This window comes from Marmota flaviventris, chromosome 2 (genome assembly GCF_047511675.1).
Source record: "Marmota flaviventris isolate mMarFla1 chromosome 2, mMarFla1.hap1, whole genome shotgun sequence".
Classification (NCBI taxonomy): domain Eukaryota; kingdom Metazoa; phylum Chordata; class Mammalia; order Rodentia; family Sciuridae; genus Marmota; species Marmota flaviventris.
In genome coordinates, this window is record NC_092499.1 from 108,876,254 (window position 1) to 108,896,788 (window position 20,535).

The 20,535-nt window shown below is 43.9% G+C and overlaps 1 protein-coding gene across 2 annotated transcripts in view; it reads left to right on the plus strand.

Annotated features, from left to right (window-relative positions):
• The window catches only part of Tln2 (talin 2), a 405,661-nt gene that overhangs the window by 52,489 nt on the left and 332,637 nt on the right, over positions 1–20,535 (plus strand). For both annotated transcript variants that reach the window (XM_071608339.1, XM_071608342.1), the window contains exon 2: positions 13,106–13,195. The gene's annotated coding sequence lies outside the window, so the exon portion shown is untranslated. The remainder of the gene's footprint in view (positions 1–13,105; positions 13,196–20,535) is intronic.

Consider the following 20,535-nt stretch of genomic DNA (forward strand, 5'->3'; position numbering starts at 1 on the left):
TCAGGTTGACAGTAAGATATGGTCCAACCAACATCTGTCTTCTGGGGCTGTTAGCATAAAAATCTGCAGACCAGTGGTTGACTGTGTGAGTCATGGGTGTGCTGGGGACACCTACAAGCTTGGGATTGTGTTATTTTTTTTTCTTGTTCCCTATGATTCTCTTCTAGGATGTGACTTTCAGACTGTGGCTGGCCTGGGTTGACTTAGATGTCTCAGGTCCTATGTGTTGGACTGAGCAAAAACCCATTGCCATTACTCCTTTCCTTCCCTTCCCTTCCCTTCCCTTCCCTTCCCTTCCCTTCCCCTTCCTCCCTTCCTCCCTTCCTCCCTTCCTCCCTTCCTTCCTTCCTTCCTTCCCTTGCAAGAGGTGTTTTCCTTTAAATGATCAATTTTCGTGAAAAAGGAAATTACTAGAAAGAGGACCTAGGACCTCGAATCAGTAGGCTTTGAGCAGCTGGGTTTCATCTGCCTTCCTGGGTGCTGTATCAACCTCAGGTAGTGACATTCCTATAACCTGTTTCCATTTAAGACTATTAGCACTCAGGCTTGTCTTTTTTGGAACCTTGGGTGGGGAGGAAAGAGATTGCAGCAGGTAGCTCTGTGACCTGGTGGGTTTCAGCTTCAGGAAGCATTTTATTTGTTCAGAGTGTGAAGAGACTTGGAGAGTGAAACTCTGTGCAGGATGCCAGTCCTTGTGATAGTAGCTGGCTCTTAAGAAACAAATCCCATGTTTCTTTTAGATTTTTTTACCTTATTTGTAAGGAAGTCTTGAAAGAGACCAAGGAGAAATACACAAGCCATAAATGTACGTCTGAACACACCTGTGTAAACTGAGTCCAGATTAGGAAAGAGAACACTAACAGAACTTCAGAAGCCTCCTTGATGACCCTGCCCTGACTGCACCCTCTTTCCTTAGTCACCATCCTGACTTAGTTTTATCTATTTTTTTTAACTCCATGTGAATAGACCCACCATGGATGTCCTCTTGTTTTTGGTTGCTTTTGTTCAGGGCAATGTTTGTGTGATCTGTCTACATTGTCGTGTGAGATATGGTATTTGGTTGTATTCATATTGTCTACTTGGTTTCTGTGCAAGGACATTTGGGTATTTTTCCAGACTTTGGCTCTGATGAATAAAACTGATATGAATCATCTTCCATATGCCTTTTGACATGGGTGAGTTTACACCTCGTGGTGGCATATCAAATGCTTTCTTTACTTTTCCCAGTGCACTTACTTATTGAGCAAGTGGTTAGAGAATCCACTGTAGACCAACCTCTACCCTGCTGTGAGATCAGGAATAAGACATGGAAGGTCTCTTGAGAGGAGAGGGCAGCTGTTTCAGATGGCTCTCTAAAGAGTTGACATTTAAGTAAACACTTCAGGGATGAGAGCTGGCCAGCCAGGTAAGGTACTGAAAAGGAGTACTTCCTGAAGTGGAAAGAGCTTGCAGACGTTAATGGACAGTGATGCTGTCTCAAGAGTGGGCTGATCAGCACAGAAAAGTCCAAGGATTGCCTAGACCTAATCCAAGCTAATGAAGTAATTAGACCTGGGACATTTAACTTTCCTTTGTAGGAGTCAGGAGGAAGGGCTGTGTCTGTTTTTGTTTTTATTTTAAATAAACTAAAAGCAATGATTCATTAAGCAGTGAATCACTTCATAGCAGCTTTCAGGAGAGGACCAGGCAGCATGATGGGACTGTGTTCTATGCTGTCCACAACTGGTCCCTGGCTTGAGCCTACCAAAAGGCCTGTAGGCTGGACACGTTGCTAGGGCCTTGTGTTTTGAAAATAGGCACTACTATTGGGTTCCTGGTTTTTAGCCCGTGACTCATCTTCCCCAGACCCAGAGGGTCCAGATTCCCAGGCTGGGAGTTTACCCAACCAGGATGTCAGCAGTGTCAAGCTTCAGCGATGTGGGGAAGTCCGTTTAGCTAGAAGGGACACCCTGTTTTTAGGATGAGGGTGGGGAAGTGCTGTAGGCTGAATGAGAGATCTGAGCAGGAGGAAATGGCCTGGAGCTGTGGGTGTGGTTCTTGTCTGCCGGTCCAGGCCCCCCTTCCAGAACTATCATGGCTAAAGCCAGCTTGGTGTGCAGCTCTGATTGGAATGGGAACCACATGGAGGCTGAAAACTGGACAACATCCTCTGGAGATTTCTCCCTTTCTTTTGTGTTGCTGATGTTTCATTTTTAATTAAGATGCCCTTGTTGGGAAATTTTCTAGCTCTGGTAAAAATCTATGCTGACTACAGAGGCTCTGTCACATTGAGGAGGAGTGGAAGGAGATGCTCCAATAAATTCAGATCCCAAAGAAATCCCTCTTTGTTGCACAGGTTAGTGGGTGACCGTGGCACAAGAGCCCTGTGGGTAGTTGGAGTCTCTATGCCCATTCAGAGTAGGGGTTCCTCTTGACTTTTCCCAGCTCTATGGCTCTGGCAGCTCCTCTCAGAACTTCTATTGATGGTTTCCTAGTGTTCTTTTCCACCCTCCAATTTTATTAGTATGTAAAGAAGATAAAAGGCTCCTCTGTATTAAATAAACTTAAAATTTCCCATGGTATGGAGCAAGGCCTCAGCCACCCACTGGCTTGCCCTCTCCCCGACCCCAGCCATTGGCTGAGGAGCTGTGAGGCACACTTGGTGTTCCCCTGTGCATCTCTTCTTTCCTCCCTCTCTTTTCAAAATCGAGTTCTGCTTCTTGGGTATGAATGCTGAGAACCATTTTTGTTAATTTACAGGTCTTACGAGTGTCACGCCATTGCCTTCCTGGCTGGGTGGCCTCCGATTCATGTGGGTTTCCCGCCATCTGGCCCCAGCCCATCTGGCCCCTGTGTGGGTCAGGCTCCCCCACCTACACCACCCAGAGTTGGCACACATCTCTAGTTGTGGAATAAAGGAAAACCTTCAAATTTTTCTTCCCTGATAAGTTTCCACTTTAGTTCTCATACAAATCTTTGTTTCCTGGCACCACTGAGCTTGAAAGTGTGAAATGACAGAGAAAGTAAAGTTTGATTCCAGGATAAAGTTTGATTAAAGTCACCAGGAAGGTTCCTTTTGTCCTTGATACCTTTTATTAGTGTGATCTGACTATGTTTTACGTTGATCTGGCACTTGATTTGTAAGATTTATTAGCTAGAAGAGTTCTTCAGCCTCCCAGGGAACCTAGGTACTTTTGTTAAAATAATTAGAAACTAGGTGTTGTGGGGGATCACTTTTATTCTTGCTAATGTTAGCAGCCAGCTCTGAGCATTCTTGGAAGGTCTGATGAAATGCTCATTTTAAATGCAAATTCTTTGCATGGTTAGGAGGAAAATGAAATCATTCTGGCTCCCAGCACTCACTCTGCATTTTTGCCATTCCTTCTGGTGGCCGAGGGGAGGGCTCATGACTAAATCCCTCAGCATCTTTATTATGATTTCTGATCTGAACTTGCTGAGAGGAAGCCTGGGCCCCAGGATGTTAACTCTCTGTTGCCAACTGACTACAGCATGTGGTTGCCTGAAGTGAATGTTCAGTAGTCTCCTGCGCCCCACCCACTAGTGATCTTTGGATTCTCTCTCATTTCTTTTATGGATGGTGGATGTTCTGGGAAACTTATGGTAAGTGGAAGTATTTCCCCGCCCCCTCATTTTTCTTTGCGGCAAATGAAATGTGCTAAGCCCTTTATCCTATGCTATAGCAGCAGCGTGTGCTGATTCCTTTTAGCCTTAGTAGGTTTTTCCAGTTTCCACTCTTTTCTGGGAGTTTCCTTTCCCTTTATCCTAGCTACTTGCCACCTGGAGAATCCTTGGCTTCATGCATGATGGACATGAGGGGGCTCCTGTGCAGCATGGCTGGCATGAGTGGTTCATTGTCTGTGACTCTTTCAAAGAGGGATTTCAGTGCATGATTGCAAAGCAGGTGAGCACATTACATTCCTTTTCCTGAAAGTGAGACTCCTACTTGTAAACAACTGTTGTCTCCTGTGGTTATAGAGACTATCAGGTCATGTGTGGAGGGGTTCAGCCTCTTAGTGAAAGCCCCCCTTCTCCAGTGTTATGGATATAGCCAGCACCAATGGAGAAGGTTGGGGAGATGGCAAGGTAGTAAAGGATATAACATGTTTCTCTATCCACAAAATAATGACTTTATACTGGGTCTACCTTGAAAGTTAGGGCAGTGGGTGATTTATGGTTGCCAATCATTATGAAATGCAAAATCTTCATCCATACATCGAATGTACTTGCAACCATGCTATTTTCTCTTTTGATTGTAAAGTCATTTTGTTTTTCTTTTTGACTTAAGTATTCTTTCCAAGCAGAACATAGAATTCAAAACAAAATTTCCAAATTTGTCCCCAGTTTGTTGACTAAACTGAATCACAGGGTTTTGGAGTTGGAAGGGGGTCCTGGAGCCCAGGAGCTCTTGGCTTTTTATTTCTGTGGATTATGAGGTCACCAGGGTCTCTCTTGGTGGTTGGTGATGTGGAGAAATGCTTTCAGCAATGCTCCTTTCTCCAATGCAAATGTAATAGGGCTTTGAGAGACCTGGTGGGGAATGCCCCCCGTGAGAGACATTGGCTCCAGACCTGGAGGCATACCATACTGGGAGGCTTGAGAATTAGTGGTTGGACCCAGTTCAGTGGCTGCAAAGCTTCTGAAATGGACAACTTCTCTGTCTAGTAACAATGAAGGAGGGCTCAGGAAGGTCAGGTAGTTATGTCCAGACCAAGCAGTCTCTATTGGTTTGACTCCACTAAGCAGCTCGTACTTTTAATTTCTGCCAATGGGTATAAATGAGGAAAAATTACATGGTAGATGGGGGATAAGTGTAAACAAACAAAATAAGCAAAAAACTCCTAAAGCTAAGGAGTTTTAAACAGCGTGAAACCCAATGAAGAATGAGATCTCCATTTTATAAATCTTGGTCAAGCTTGGAAAGATACTCCCCAATGCAAGCCTACCTCAGTTTGTAGCAGATGTATGGGCAGAGTTTAAAGTTGACCTTGGGTCTTGTAAGTTAAGAAATTGCTTTGGGTGGCTGTGAACATATGTTTGCAAAGTGGCAAAGACTCTTTCCCTGCCCCAGCATAGGCTGGAGACCTGAGTTCTGTAGCTGGGCCTGCCTCTAAGTGTATTGGTTAAGTCACCAAATATATCTGGGCAGTAGTTTCCTTCTCTGGAGGAGCAAGGGCAGTGGCAAATTGCTGCTTCTGTCTCCTTCCTGGGCAGGAGTGAAGTTCTGAGTGGTGATCCTGGATTTATGAAACCAAGATAAGCCTAAGACATCTCATTGGAGCCTTAATTTTACTCAGGGAATATGGAAGATCAAAACGTATTTTTATATGAAAGTAACCATGCAAATATTGAAGAAGTGCACATTTTGCATGACTTAAACTTTAGCTAGAACATAGAATTCCATAAATGAAGTGAAAGAAAGCCCATGCTTTCTGTGTATGGCTTCCCATTAACCTCTGTCCTTAGTGGAATTCTGACTGGAGAGAGTAAGAACCCCTGGCCTGTAAGATCCTCAGAGTCTTTTTGCATCTAGAATTTCTTGTTGGAAAAGAAAAGATACATCTTTGGTGTAGAGTATTGAGTAACTTTTCATGCCCATCACCAGAAAGGGTCTCTGGAAGAATGGACAATAACAATAAAGGTTGTCTAGACTTTAGAAATCCAGGAACTTGAAGTTTTCCTTTCCTCCTTTTGGTGTTAACCAAAAAGCTTTTGTTATTATTCTGAAGTGTTATTCCTGAACCAGAAAGAGAACAGATCTGGTTTTGGTGTAATGGGAATTATGCCAGAGGAGGTAGCATGCTGATTAAAATTTCTTTGAAATGGCTTTAACAGAATACTGACAAGGGAATCAGTGTGAAAGTTAAAACTTCTGACATCCCCCTTGTACCTGGGATTTATTTAGCAAGGGAATGTTAGGACGTTAAGAGGCTATGTCCAGTTGGTATTTGCTTCTGAAATTATTTCTTGTTATGAAGAAGTTGTCTTTTGATGTTGATGTTCTTGATGATTCTGTAGAAGCTAATGTCAGAGGCTTTAGATAGGACTATGCTGTCTGTTTTCTCAAGAGAAAGAAGGCCAGGACCTGGCAGATGAGCAAAAGAACACCTACGAAAAAAGCAGTGGTCCTGAAAATGCTATCCGACCATTTGTCAACAATCATGTTATGTGGGGAGTCTCAACTGTGTGACGTAAGAGGTAATTTATAATGTTTCCATGAAAGCAGGAGTAGGTGGTAGTGGGCTTTGTCTTTGTCTCTTCGTGGCATGTAATTGAAACAGCTTGGACTGAATAAGAAACATTTGTGTGATGCGGAAAAAGATTCCAGAGGCTTCCTGACTGGGGTCAAATATTGTTTCCTTATTTTATTTGGAGCATGGAAGCAAACTTCTCATCTGAGTGTTAAGAACATTGCCATTCCTATCTGCTCAGAAGCAAATGAATTTTATGACCTAGAGAACTGCAAGATGCTAGACCGTATAACACAGTGAATCAGAAGAAAAAGCCTGTGAGATCATCTGTCTCAAAAGAAATATATAGCTTTTAGGCAGATATATAAATTCAGTTCTTTCTACATGCTACTTGCTCAGAATCTGTTCTTTAAGAAAAGTGTGCCCCATTCATTTTTAAGTTCCTAATTTTTTAAACTGGCCCTAGAGGATCACTGGAATTTGCTGTCAGCCATTGGGAAATAGAGCCTGGACTAAAGTAGTAGAGAATTTCGTGTTGGTACAGTGTGCAAGGCAAAGCTACTTTCTTTGGTTCAGGCTGCGTGGGTGCTGGCTTAATTCTGGAATTGGCACTCTGAGGGCACCCCTGAAAGCTAAGACATAGGTAGTGTGTAGATCCTTGAGTTCTCAACATCTGCTAATGTTTATGTTGGAAGCTGTGTTGGATATAAGAGTTCAGGTGGTAAGGGGCACCCCTATCTGCCAGGAGCACATTTTGATGAATGGGAAAGACACACAGAAGAGAACCGACTAGTGTGAGGTTTGTCCCAGTGGGACAAAGATTGGGGAATCCTAGGGGTCATCCCAGGCTAGGGGGATGTGCTGGATTTGGGGGGAAGGAATATTTTATTTGAGAAAGATGGTGTGTGGAGGAGCTTTCCTGGAAGGAATAACTTGGGCACAGACCCAAATGTGGGTGTGATGAAGGCACATTGGTGGGGGGGCAGAGCCCCAGACACCTTCTTGGAATTAGTCAGTGGTGTGTGCCTATGAGAAAGGTGGGAATAGGGGATAAATTGGGAAACCAGGTGAAAATCTTATGTACGAAGGACCTCAGATCCCAAGGTACAAAATTCCAACTTTATCCTGAATGCAGAGGAAAATATCAAGCACAGGGCAGAAGGAATAGAGGAACTAGCAAAAGCAGTATGGCAAACAGGGCCAGAAGACGGAGAAGAGAAGCACTTTCCAGTCTGATTCCCTGCCATCCTGCTGCTGTCTGGCTGATGGGGAGCCCAGCTGCTCCTGTGTGCTGGGCCTTTGTGACAATGGTTGAGTTTTTTTGTTGTTGTTTTTTTCTTGTATTTTGGTCACAGTCCTCGATTTTCAACTTAGCTTGAAAAATCACTGAATTACGCTGGACTCCCTGGGGGAGAAGGTCCAATAACACCCTTCCTTCTCCTCAAACTATTACTGCTCACCCTAGTCACCTGCCACATGCTCTGGGCTTTTCCCTATCTCTTACCTTTCCTTGTGACCAATCTCCTGGGCACCAGGCCCTATGCAGGAGCTACCAGTGCTGGAGGGAAGGGCAGTCCCTGTCCCCAAGGAGCTCCTGCTTGAGAGAAGCAGAACAGAGGACCTGGTGCCACATGAAGAGCATAGGAAGATGGGTGTAGTGGCACACGCCTATAATCTCAGCAGCTTGGGAGGCTGAGGCAGGAAGATCTCGAGTTCAAAGCCATTTAACAAGCAATTTAACAAGACCCTAAGCAACTTGGTGAGACCCTGTCTCAAAATACAAAAAAAAAAAAAAAAAAAAAAAGGCTGGGTATGTGGGCTCAGTGATTAATTGTCCTTGGGTTCAATCCCCAGTACCAAAACCAACCAAACAAACAAACAAAAAAACAGACATTGGAGACTTCTGGGGAGCCAGGCAAGGGATGTAGTGTAGCTGAGGGAGGAAGAGGAGATGAGCTGACAGCCTGTCTCAAAAACAGTGTCTTCACTTGATAACCAAAGCTGCTTTTGAGCCTGGCCTTCCAGGAAGGCAGAAATTTGGGGTTTCCTCCTGCCCCTGAAGTCTTAGGCAGGACTGAGGCTATTTTATTGTTGGAATTATTCAAGGGATTCTTCATGTGTTGCCTATAGAATAAATCAATAATGTTCTGAAGTTCTTTTTATGGAAGGTCTATTGGAACTAATGAAATAATAATTTAAGAGCACTGTTGTCCTGATATAGCCTCTTTCTAAGGATGAAAGAGTACAGCTCCTACTGAACATGAAGAGGTGTCAACAAAGTCTTTATGCCTTGGAGTACCTCCTCCTTCCTCTTTGAGTGCTCAGCACAGTGTCTGGCACTTCTGTATCTAATAAGGAGGCAGAGCAGGGCCACGTACTTAAGCTTGCCCACACATCCCACAACTACCCATAGGTTGCATGCCATTCCTATTGGCCCCGTGTCTGCTCCAGCAGTGTTGGGGCTGCTGGTGTGATAATGCAGGGGCAACATGAGACCTGGAGCATGTGGCCTTTTCCTGCTCCTGTGCTGAGACTTGTCATGGATCCACTAGAGTGAGTCACTGGGAGCTAAGTTTTAGCACAGTCTTGGGCCTCAGAGATGCAGGGCTGTTATCACAGAGTTCCCTTTCAGTCCTGGCCCAGGCCCTTGATTGAAAGGAACTAGTTGCTGGAAGTAGTGACTAATGCCTGTGGGTAGGCCAGGGTCTCACTCCTCATTGAGAGTTTCAGCCCCCCTTTGGCTAAGGAGCTCAGGTTGTTGGATTCTTTTGGGTCAAACATCAAAGAGCTACCCCCTGGAATCTGTTTCCTGGCTTAGCCATCCTCCTGCCTGGGTCCCCTAGGGTGGAAACAGTGACTGTGTCTGAGAGGGAGCATTCTGAATTTGAGAAGGATCCCACTCATGCATAGGCTCAGTGGGAAAGGCGTGTGAGATCATTTTGTTCCCCTGTTAGTTTCTGAATCCTTTGTCCTGCTGAAATTGGCAGGCTTTTACTTTTCCTGAGCTCTTAGCAAATGGTTTCCCTGTAAAGCTATTGTTTTGAGTAGATCAAGAATTTTGGGCCTGCGACTGTGTGTGTGTGTGTGTGTGTGTGTGTGTGTGTGTGTGTATGTCTAAGTCTAAGCATGTATGCTTGCACACACACACACTCACACACACACACACACACATGCGCGCGCGTGCGCGCATAGGCCATATCCATTTCCCACTCAGGAAAGTTGGCAGAATCCAGTGGGATGTTTTACTTTTGAGGAAGGTGATACATTGAAGAATGGGGTCTGTAATCTGAATTTTGCTTTTTCTTCTTTAAGCAGCAAACTTTAGCTAGGAGAGAAGTAGAAAGATTCTTAGTAAGAAATAGGGGACTGAAATTATTTCCTTCTTTAGGCATAGACTATTGTGCTTTACCCTGAATAGATATGATGTGAAAGCAGTCCGGAAGGGGTTAAAATGTGATTGGGTATCATGATGCCAATTTTTGTCTATTGTGATTGCTATGGTTTGAATGTGTACCTCCCAAATCCATATGTTGGAAATCCCCAGTGCAATGATAGTGATTAAACCATGAGGATTCTGTCTTTATACGTGGATGAATGTCATTGTCAAGGGAGTTGTTAGTTATCTTGAGTGGGTTTTGTTACCGAGGTGAGTTTGACACCCCTGTTGCTCTTTTGCCTTCTGTTGCCCATCTACTTTCTGCCATGGAATGGCACAGAATGAAGACCATCCAGATGTGGCCCCTTATTCTTGGACTTCCCAGGCTCTAGAACCATAAGAAATTTCTTTTTAAATCACCTATTCTCAGCCATTCTGTTATAGAAACATAAACTAATACAGCAACTTTAAAAAACAAAAATGACAGATTTGTCTACTAGTAAAATTACAAGAAAGTCTTTTGGGACAACTTATTCTTGTTCATATTATTAGGAGAAGAACATATTTTCTATTTGGTCATGATAATGTTGGTGAGTACGGGAAGGGCTGGGACTTGAGATAGATACCCTTTACCTACTTTTCTGGTCACTGGATGACTTGACCATCAATTAAGCAGAATTCTCATGACAAAGATAAAATGGTGAACCAAAGGAGATCATGTAAGGAACTCAGACCTCTGCATCCAGCCTGGGAAGGAGGTGGCCCAATGTTCCTCCCAACTCTGCAGTGTCTGACTCTTTGCTCCGTTCTCAGCTGCTGAGGACAACATAAGGAGACAGTTTCCTGGTAACAGAATGTGCCACAGGAAATAAGCCTGTGGAGTGTGTCAGTGGAGAGACCATCATGTCTGCAGAAATCCAACACTGGCTTTTCCCAGACTGGCAGGCAGCATCAGAGGTCAGCATGGCATTAGCCCAGAATGTAGGACTGTCCTAGGGCGTGGACTTTAAAAAAAAAATGAAAATGTATTTATAGAAGATGTTCCTGGAGCCAGAATTTCTGACTGTTCCTTGTCAGGCCCCACCCCTTGACAAACACTGGGCTCATTTCAGTTTTATTGGTGTCTTAAACTGGAGCAGAGAATAACTTAGGCTATAACTCTTGGGGTCATTGTCACTGACATATATCTTTAAAAGAATTCTTTATTAAAAAATACCAATAGAAAAGGATATAAATGTATAGATAGAGTTTAAAACTGGGTGTTGTGGTCCATACCTATAGTCCCAGCACTTGGGAGATTGAGACAGGAGCTTCTCTTGAGCCCAGGAGTTCAAGGCCAGCCTGGGCAACACAATCCTGTTTCAAGGAGGGCTGGGGAAGGTAGTTATAAAAAAATGAACATCTATGGAGTGCACAGCTTAGAAGTACTTCCCCCCTTCTCAGAGATAACACTATGTATATATTCCTAAATAACATGTGCATTTGTTTATCATTATTTTAGTTTTGCAAAATGGAGTACAAAGCCCCACCCTAGCTTTCTAAGAAAGCTATTGAAGCTCTTGACAGGTCCAGAGGAGTAAGGATTCCAGCTGTGCTGAGCCATGTTGCCACTGCCAGAAGGGCCAGACTCTCCACCATTCATCCTGCAAGAAACCAGCCTCCTCCCTACTCTCTACTCTTTAATATTACTTTACAAAAGGGGTTGCCATTCCCAGCTCCATATGCAGAGCGGCTATAGGAAATTGAGAATTATAATAGGATTCTTATAATGTGTTAATATAGCAAAGGTCCTTAATCTGAGGTATAAGGAAAACAATGTGGTAATTGTGGTAGAGTTTTATATTTTTTAAAAAATGGATCCTGGGACTATCAAAGAATTCTTGGCATTTGTTTGGTTTCCTGTGTCCTATTGAAGATTGCCTAATTTGTTGAAGGGAAACAGTGGTAAGTAAGCTATGCTGAGGTATTCCAGTGTGGAAGCCTTGACCATGCTGTGGAAGATTTTCTCTGAAATCTATATCTTTTCTTGACCCAGAGTAACTAGAATGCTAACATGTAAAGAAAAATATGATATGGTTGCTGTAGTTTCAAAACAAATGATCTCACTGCCTAAATTTTGCTTTATGCAAAAGAAACCTTAAATTTTGCCTTATAATATTGGACCATTGAGGAAATTCAAATACCTATTTAGTAAGGTTGGGGGCAGATTTGTCACCTTTGAAGCTAACTCTCTAGAAAGAAAATACAACTGTTACACCAAATTAGCAGTTATTGCCTAAGAGATATGGTAAGTTAAATTTATAAGGACTGAGATTTTTTTTCTACAAAGTAGGCAAGTAATTACACTTTGTATAAGATGACTTAATGTGAAGTATTTTCAGTTTTGTTCCAAAAGTGTGAGGGAATGTAGGATTTTCCAGCCAAAGGACACCTGAGGTCTGTCCCATCCATGCTTATCTTACGGATGAGTGGCTGGAGGTCCACAAGGTTAAGCATGATCTGCCCAAGATTGCATTGATTTGTTGAGGCCAGCTGGAACTAGAATCCAGGGGGAAGAGAAAACTATTTAGATGATTATGTTTAAATATAAAATTAGATAAAGACTTAATAAAAATCATAAACAGAAGTCTCATTTCCTAGAGAACGAGCATTTGATCATCCATTTCATTCCAACAAAAGGAAGCATTGGCAAAAGTCTGAGTCTTCCAGCCTTTAAAATGTATTAATGTCTCTGGTCCCTAAGAATTTCCTGAGAAGGATCTCTTGGGTTTGCAAACCTGGTATTATGGAAAAGGAGCTTTCCATTTAGTTCTGTGTTCAGTACATCTCAAAAACTCAGTCTTATTGTCTTTAGGTTTCCCCCTAAATTCTTTAGGCTTTCTTCCTCTGTGCAAATGTGAACTATTCTGTTTTTCTTGAGCTTTGTTTTTGAAGAAAACCAGGAGTTTCGGTTTGGCTGGTGCAAGTCTTCTGGGATTAAGGAGAGAGAACTAGAGGAACAGTTAAGATTTGGAACTGCAGGCTGCTTTGTCTCCTCCTCAGTTAACAGACAGAATAAGAATAACATTTGTTTAGAAGCTGAGTTTTATTAGGAAGGTAATTTACAGGGATAACTTATGCTTTATAGGGTTGGTTCTGTGATTCTAGTCCTGGTCTTGCCATTATTTGCCTATGGTTTTGGGTAAGGCCTGTCTGCTTTCTGAGACTTGGCTTTCCTCATCTGTGAACTGACGGCCTCAGGCCTGCTGATCTCCAGGGCCCTCTCCAGCCATAAGTCTGGGCGCCATGCTGGGGGATGTGCAGAGGCAGCTGCTCTGGATTTGCAGCTGAAGGAAGGTGTGTCTTCCCAAACTGAAGACAAAAGGTTTGCCAGCTCTGTGGCTACACGGGGCCCTGACACCATCAACCCTGTGTGATATTTCCCTTTTCTACCCTCTTTATCATCTGAACCCATCAGAAGTATCAAGTGTTGTGAGAACGTTGCTCATCTGTTAATGTGGCCTCCTGCACTGACATGTGTCATTTGTGTTTTCTCTGACAGTGCGCTGCTGCAGGGTAACATCTGGACTGGACTACTGGCCCCTCTAATGCTTGGCTGCCCACAAGTTCCTGTGTCAACGTGTTAAAAACTGTGAGTAATCTCCATGTGTCTGCTTTGCAGACCTTTGGAATCTTATGGTTGCAGAAGTTGTGGCCAGTGGTGAGAGTCCAGCAGATATGGCTGAGGGACTCCTTCCCTCTAGAGCCAGCCCCTGACACGCTCAGCTCTGAGAGCCTGTGAGATGGTGGCTTTGACTCTAGATGGGGCTTTTCTGTTCCTCCCACAGTCCTCATCCTTGTGGGGCCTTCTGAATCTGCTTCCTTGGAGCTTCTTTGTTCTACCACCAGAGCCAAACATACAAACCCTGAGTCTCTTTCTTGTCATCTGACAGCATGCTGGCCACACAGGCCTTTCTTACTGGCCAATCCTCTTCCTGGAATGTTTCTTGCCAGAAAATACTGGTGTCAGATGCAGGTGCCATTCCCTCCTGCAGCTTCTTCCCTGACACAAAAGTTTCTCATCCATCATGTCTCATTCTATTTTCACCCCTCTTAAAGAGGTCTTATCTGTAGTGACTACCTTTCCCCACCCCAGGGATTCTCTTTCTCTTTCCTCCTCTCTCCCTTCCTCCCTTCTTCAGATCCTTGCTCCTGTCTTTCTTTGCACTTACAGCGGGATAGGTCTCTTCCGTCAGTTGGTAGACTGCCCAGTCACCCATTCATTCATTTGACAAATATTTATTGAGTATTTACTATGTTCCAGCAGCCAAGAAAGACACAGTCTACTTGCTGTTGATGAACTTGATCCAAGAGGAAAGAATAGATCAAATAAAAACCTAAGTCTACTCTCAGAGCTCTATCTGGATGGATGTTATGTTCTAAATACTGTGAAGCAGTGTCACCTGGCATCTTGTTAAAATGCAGATCCTCATGCAGGAGGTCTTGATGGGGCCATCAAATCTACATTTCAATTGAATTCTACATTTCTAACATAATACTGATTTTGCTGGTTTAGAGACTTACTAAAGTTCTTAATGGGAAAATGTCCTTGAAAGTAACTCTATGCAAACTGCTTGAGGGGGTATGTAAGTATACAAAGCCATCAAAAGCCTGGCAGGGGTCCTGTCAGTATCCAGCCACATGAGCCCAACTGAAAAGTATGGACCCATCACTGTCACCTGTCCCCATGTGCTTGCTCCTCATCATGATTATGATATATCATGGTTTTGTCATCCAGTCCTCCCTTAAGTATTGTGCTTCACAGATTCATGGGGTGAAATCACAGGGCCTCCGTACAGTGTGCATGCTGTCAGCATTTCTGAAAATCGCGAGGGAGTTTCTGTTTGTGAGAGCAGCTGGGCTCAATGGCACTTACAGTGGGTTGTTAAGAGACCACACTGGAAGCTACAAACTGGCCGTAGAAACCCCACAGCGGGTGGAGCAAGGCAGGAGGGACTGAGGGCACTGCTCTAGAGGGGAGTCTTGAGTCCAAGATAACAGTATATTATTGTCACTTGGCATTGTCAAGCCCTCCCAGTAGACACAAAATTCTTGTTCAGTTTTCACAAAGAGTTCAAGTCAACAGTTCTGATAGCAGTTTAAAGAGCACTTAGAGTATCCTAGGTTTTGGGCTAAGTGCTCAAGTTACAAGTTTTTGTAACTTAACACTCCCAGAAGCCCACGTGTCAGGTACAAGTGCTGTTTCAAAGTGAGAACCAGGGGTGGGGTCCCACCATGAGAGAGTGGCAGTCAAGATCTAGCTTGGACTGTTTGACCGCACCTGGAGCTCTTTTTCCCTCTTGCTCTTGCTTGGACTGTAACTAGAAATGAATGGTTTCACTGTCAACAGTAAGATGGGGTGCTGAGTGTTTGCAACCCAGCTTATTTGTTACTTTCCTCTCTCATCTACCCTCAGTGTATCCCCAGGTAATCAATTCCCAGCATGGCAATTTAAAATGTTGCCTCTGCAGCACCTTAGCCTCTTGGGTTAGGTGGAGGAACTTGGATGATGTGGGACAGAAATGAACAGGGAGGAGAAAAAGTTTTAATTTTGGCTTGCTCTGCTGTCACCAAGTCCCAGCCAAGGTCAAGGGGAACAGCTCTCCAAGGGACTATGGTGGTTTCTGGTGGTCTGAGGACCCAGTGCTACGAGTTAGTTCTTGATGGCTCACAGCTGGGCCAGGTAGTGGGAGGCGAGAGGTCAGTGGTTCATTTAGTGTGTTCTGAAAACTGTTTTCTGGTCACTTTGTGAGATTTCCCTATCAGACTATCTCCAACACAACAGTGCTACTCAGGGTTCTTTTTTCTTTTCTGTATCACGTACACAGTGTTTGTGTCTTATGGCTTTTAGGTTTTGAATTTGGCTCCTCGGGTTTTTGGCTTTATGTATCTGCGTAGTACAGGGCTGGGCTAAGCCACTCACCAAATCAGAATGGAGTTGACCCACTTAGCCAGGCTTCTGTTCAAGGTATGGACTCGAATTCTCATGTTGTAGGCAGTAACAGACAGGAGCTATGTTATTATTCTTGTGTTGCAAACTGCTTTACTCATCCCATGCCTATGCCCCCATCTGGAACATCGGGGGTGTTCATTCAGTGATGGGATGGAATTGCATCTTAGTTGTACCTCCTTCTAGCCCCTTTAGACTCAGGGTTAATGGCTTTTACATCCAGAGTCAAGAATCTGGAGCTAGTGGGAGCTGAGTCAAATCCCATTTCTGCAGTGTGAAAACTATAAGCCCCTGGGCATTTGCCTGGGCCTCCTTATCATGTAGATACCAATAACTAGTAGCCTGTGTTCTCTAGGCCAGTTTCCTCAACAGTGGAAGGAGAGGTGATCTTTTTTTTTTTTTTTTTTTTAACTCTCCAGGGTTGTGTAGATGCAAGCTCTTAGAATGTTGTGCTCTTATCCTGGCAGCTCATCCTTCAAGGACTGGCTGAAGAGTGTTCTTTCTTCTGTCTGCTGATACCCTATGAGGGTCTTTCCCATTATCTGAAGCCAACTTCTTTTTAGATGGCACTTTTTTTGGGCAGGGATGATTCTTCATCCATCTCTGCATCCTGAGCCCAGCACTGGATCTTGAACTCAGAAAGCATTTAACTGAACCCAACAAAGTAATGTCCTCCTTCTGTATGCTTACCTTGAGCCAGCCAGGGAGTGATGACCCAATAGGAACTGCCGCTAAACAATTGAGCAAACCCGGCACAGTGGTCACCTTGTCCCCTGGGGTGTTTCCTTGCTTTTAGTGGACTTCAGGAATGATGACCTCTTTGGAGTCTTCAGTTACTTGAGATGATAGCAAGTGAAGTAGAAGATGTTGAGTGAATAACATCTAAAATGTACCTTCTTTACTGAAACACAGGTTGTATTTGGATTTCCTTAAAATGTTGTCTTACTTTACAAGGTTTCAAAAGTAATTTCCAACCTATTGATGTTCTTTAAAAAATAAGGAAAAGAAGAGGAAAGTCTTTAAAATAAGAAAGCAGCATCCCTGGTACCAGTGTTTGTCACATTGGTAGCTTGGTCAGTGGCCCCAGCCTTTGGGCCTTAGGGTCACCAGCCTTGCCACTCCTTACCCTCACTCACTCTCCCTCATTGTGCTTGGCTGTATTTTCTTCCTTTTTTTTTTTTTTTTCTTTTCAAAAATCACAATGGAACCTAACTTGTAGCTGCCCAGGGCCAGGCAGTCCTTCCTCCTCCTCAGGGAGCTCTGAGCAGTGTTGAGATACTTATCGTGCTGCCTTCCCTGCATCCTGCCTCTGCTCCATGCAGGATTCTCATTGACTCTCCTTCCTTCATGAGGCCTCCATCCCAGAATCAACACTGCCCACAGGGCAGTGAGGGCAGGGGGCACAGAAGGATTTTGCTTAGGCATTTGCCTGGGCCTCCTTATCATGTAGATACCAATACCTAGCTGATGGCTAGGTAACCACAAATCCCCCCATCCCAGCAAATTGGATGTTTTGATCCATCTTACTACTTTATTAACTTGTCAGAAATTATGGATCCAGCACAACAGACAATCATATTTCTTTTGCATTTGAGATTCCAAGAAGCATGTTTTTCTGTATTTACTACAAAACCAAAACCAGAAAAGCATGATTTCTAATTAATGGAATCACTTAAAACTATCAAATTTTATTCCTTAGCATACCTTACAGAGAAAGAGAGAGAACTTACCTGACTTGTGAACAATAAACTATGTTGTTTGCTTTTTGTGAGAAGAAAACCTATTTTCAAGGTGATATCAACACTTATATGAAGCAGTTGACCCTTTGTGAGAAAGTTTTTTAAACAAAATATTGTTCTATGTAAAACATTTCATCTTTTTTTTTTTTTTTTGTACCAGGATTGAACCCAGGGACACTTAACCACTGAGTCATATCCCCAGCCATTTTTAAAATATTTTATTTTGAGACAGGGTCTTGCTAACTTGCTGAGGCTGGCTTTGAACTTGTGATCCTTCCACTTCAGCCCCCCCCAGGCCACTGGAATTACAGGCATGTGCCCCTGCACCCAGTGATATAATACATTTGAAAGCTCAATATATCATAGAAATTTATTCCATGCCAACCTAAATCTATCTCATATTTAAAGACTACATATTATTTCTTTATGTTGTTGTGTATTTTTATATTAAAAGATGTATAATCCTTCATTCCCTTGTTCCTGGGCATCTTCTTAACCCTATCTCCTGCTTTTTGTAGACCACAGTGGGCAATTCTGTAGAATTTCAAGGTCAAAAGATATGCTCCTTTAAAAAGATGATATAATTTATATCCCCAACCACCATGAAGGCACCCACTAGCACAGAAAGTTACTGATCTTAATTTTTTTTTTAATCATTTGAAAAGATTTTGTAAGAAATCATCTTTTAAAAAATGACTGGGCATTATCTGGGAACCCACAGGCTCCAAATAGTCTTCTAATCAGCAGACCCTTAAGGTTGCCAGGATGCCTTTCTGGTCTCCTGGTTCACTACCTGGACTTACTCAGCCTCCCCAGGGGCTGCTTTCTTCTGCATCTCTTCTGTTTGCATTAGACCTGGTGGTACTCAGTGTTGATAGCTACTCAGGAGTGAACACTTCTTGTTCAAGTATGTGAGAGGGGAGGGGTGGTGAGAGTGGAGGCTGCTCCTGATCTGGTCCACAGCCGCCTGGGCCTCTTTCCCTTGCCATTTCTCACCCTCTGCTCTTGCTCAGAGCAATGCTTCTGAGCATACTTGCTTGCTGTAGCCGCGCTCTTCAGTCTGTGGCTCGAATCTCTACTGTTGGAAGCACATTTCTCCAAGACAGAGTCACAGTCCTTTGTCACTCCGCAGGCACCATAGCAGTTCTCATATTTAACAGGAATCGATGATGACAGGATGATAAAAGGCTGATAAAATCCCTGTGGGTGAGCTTTGCTGCCTGTCCACCCCCAACAGGTTGCTTCCTGCTGGGTTGTTGTCAGTGCCCAGTCTGGCCCATCCCTGTACCAGGGTGCATAGAATAGACCTCTCTTTGGGGCCAGAACCATTCTAGCCCAAGTTTTCTTGGTTTATTTGTGCCTTTCACTTTAAAAGCAATTGTTCCCTGTTGCTAGATGAATCTCAAGGTGGCCTGCCTAGTGGCTTTAGCTTCAAAGTGGATGGAAAGCAGGACCACCAGAAGCAGAGATTACTCTACTCTTTTCTTCCAGAGCTACCCCACTCCTTCCCTGGAACTGCACTTGCCTGCTTTGATAGAATGAAGAAGTGGGAGTCCCAAATAGGTTCCACCTTAAAAAAAACCATCTTGACAAAGGCACAAAGCTTAGTATGTCCTTATTAGCAAGCATCATAGTAGCTGGAACAGTAGCAGTCTCCCCCAGATGTTTTGTTCAGTAGCAATATTTCAACAATAAAAAATACCCTCAAACTCCCTTCTGAGGGCGGTGACGTAGCTCCTGCTGTGTAGCTGGACCCAGCACTGCACCCACAAATTGCATTTGGCAGTGTGTCCTTTGGCCAGCAGCAGGGCTCCCAGGAGATGGAAGGGCAGTTGCATGGAGATATTAGGGAAAGGGCCACGGGGAGAGGTGACCCTTGAGCAGCTGCTGGATTGTCAGGGCTCAGTTTGTGCTGGACTGCCTGAGTTCATGGTCCAGCTGCTGCTGCTTGGGCTGCTCTGAGGAGGATGACTCAGAAATCTGGATGGTGGCTGTGGGGATTTCAACACAGCATCAGAGAAAGAATGAAAGCCTGTCTGGGATGGGTGTGTTGCTAGGGAGAGTTAGCTCGGTGATGAAGTGGATGCAAGTTGGAGTCTTGGATGCTAGTGAGCTCGGCCACTGGGGCCTGCCAATTACTTGGTAACTCAGGACAAACTTTATTTTTATCATTAAAAAAAGATCTAGAGCTCTGGTGGTAAAATATACAAAACAAGGGCAGATGGTACCAAATAAATTCAGCTGGCATGGAAGACCTTTGGTTTGTGAATTAATTATCTTTAGAGATCATCAGGTCCAGGAACCATAGTTTTTTCAGCTTTGCCTTAGCAAGGGATGATGGCAGGTCAAGAGGTGGAGTCTAGGCTAACCCCACTTCTTAGAAGAGATGAAAACCTACTCATTCCCTGTGATGGAATGGGGCCTATGTGTTAGCCAGCCTTCAGTTACTGCTACAGAATAAAAGAAGGAAAGCTTATTTTGGCTTGTGTTTTCAGAGGTTGCAATCCATGGTCTTTTGACACTATCCCTTTGGGCCTGTGGCAGCACAGTATATCATGGTGGGAGCACATGACAGAGTAGGTGTCACTTCCTGGGGCCAGGGAATCAAAAAGAGTCAGGAAGCAACTAGAGTCCCAATATCCCCTTCCAGGGCACAAGCCCAGTGCCCTAACTTCTTTCCACTGGGGCCCACCTCCTAAATGTTCTGTCTCCTCCCAGTGTCTCCACAAGCTGGAGACCAAACTTCTAACATGTGGGCCCTTGGGGGTACTTCCAAACCATAGTAGTTTCCGTATCAGTTTTCCATTGCTGCTGTGCCAAATGACCATAAATGTAGTTTATTATCTTGCAATTCTATAGATTAGAAAAGTCTGATGCAGGTCTCACTGGGCTTGAATCAATGGTAGGAAGGGCTACATTCCTTCTGAAGAGTCTGGGAGAGCATCCAATTTTTTGCCTTTTTAGCTTCTGGAAACCCCTTCTGGAAGGCCTCTGGTGACCCTGTTCCTCTGTCTTCACAGTCTACTGTGTTAAACTTCCCTCTGACTCTTCATCTTCACATCTCCCTTTGACCACAACTGGCAAAGGTTCTTTGCTTTTAAGGACCTTTGTGACAACCATGGGCCCACCTGGATGATCTGGGATACTCTTACCATCTCAGGGTCCTTAATTTGATATGTAAACTCAATTTTGCCACCTTAGGTAACATATCCACAGATTTCAGAGATTAGGACTTGGGCATCT